Genomic DNA, 1,502 nt, shown 5'->3' on the forward strand with positions numbered 1-1,502 from the left:
CTAATGGCAAAAGACAGAGAGGTGGCAACCAGTTGGAAGAAGGGGGATATAGAGGAACATCTTTCCCATGTACAAATATTATCGATGTAATACCATGTCGGCACTTATCTTTATCACACAGCTGATCATATTTTAGAAATCGAACTACAATTATGGGGAATTACTGGGTATCGAATGCCCACCTGATGCCATTTGAACATTCTCATCAGCTGTAGGCTCGCTGGCACCAGCTCCCATGTCAAAGAGTTCAACCCTTTTATTTCCGAGAGTGCTTGCGTACCTGCAATGTCCCGACTCCAAGTAAGATAGAATAGGGGAAACTCGGGCACAACAAGAAAAAAGAAACAGTTAAGTTGATTTAAAGATGCATCAGCAATTTCATAATTCTAGGTGAACAATCTTTGAATAATTTTGAGCTGGTCACAAAGAACATCCAATTGATATTAAATATTAACAAAACAACAGAACTGTTCCGTTATGTCTGTATTTATGATTGATCTTACAAATTCTAAAGACTGTTGTATAATATTATGTACCAGAATTTAAGTAAATGAAGCCAAATCGGAATAAGTTGTCTGCATTCAATGCAAAATGAAGCCTTAATTCGTTGGTCATATTTAGCAAGTTCATGGACTACCAATGCAAGAAAGAATAAGCGTTAGTATTGTCGGATCACATATAGTTGCCATTAAATATGGGAGTTAATAGTGGTCTTAGGCTTTGCACATAAGTTTATCGTTATACAGACAAATATTTTATTATTGCAGTGGATATAAGGAAAAAGACATGATCTCTTTTTTAGTCAAGCTGTGCGACGGAGCTCATAATAAAATTATATTTTGCATCACAGCAAATAGGTTACCAAACAAAGATGGGTTGGAAAATTTCAAAGAATAAAACTAATTAGAAAACTTCATGGACCACGTCCATCTATCTATCTGCAGTAAATTACAAAAATGCATTTTACTTGGAGTCAAAATATCCTCAGGTATCCAGATTGTATTGCCCTGGGCTAGAGTATCCATGTCTTATATGTGCAGGGATGCTTTAGGTATACTTTTTTTGGGAAGTGACATGATTTCATATGTGCATTGTGTATTTATCATGTGTTTGTGTCTATGCTTCTTAGCTACATATGACAAGCAAATGTTTAGGACATAATTGGACTTCAGACAGCATTAGTCACTAACCAGTAAACAATAAGAAAAATTCAACTGAAACAGTGAACTTACGTTTTCCTCAAAGCCACGTATGAATTCAACTCTTTGATCTGCAAAAGAAAAAATAAAGAAACTTTTCACAAAAATAACCACAGCAGTATGCAGGTGCTCCAGTACGCATCTGTGTCTTTTCAGTCCAACAAAATTATCAACTTTCAAAGGCCAGCCAAAACTAAAAACTAGAAAATGAGAACCGTATAAAATGGTACAAAACATGCTAAACTTTAATGCCCACTTAATCAGATGAGAATAATTTAATACAGTATTCAAAAGAACGAGTAT

At 35.2% G+C, this 1,502-nt stretch overlaps 1 long non-coding RNA gene across 1 annotated transcript; it reads right to left on the minus strand.

Moving 5' to 3' along the window:
* Nucleotides 1–199: 199 nt before the first annotated feature.
* On the minus strand, nt 200–1,446 carry LOC111383511. The gene is made up of 2 exons (XR_002700752.1): nt 1,233–1,446; nt 200–280 (listed from the first exon to the last, which is right to left on the minus strand). It is a non-coding gene; the product is annotated as an uncharacterized LOC111383511 (long non-coding RNA).
* Nucleotides 1,447–1,502: the final 56 nt, after the last annotated feature.

Source organism: Olea europaea, unplaced genomic scaffold (assembly GCF_002742605.1).
Source record: "Olea europaea var. sylvestris unplaced genomic scaffold, O_europaea_v1 scaffold27048, whole genome shotgun sequence".
NCBI lineage: Eukaryota > Viridiplantae > Streptophyta > Magnoliopsida > Lamiales > Oleaceae > Olea > Olea europaea.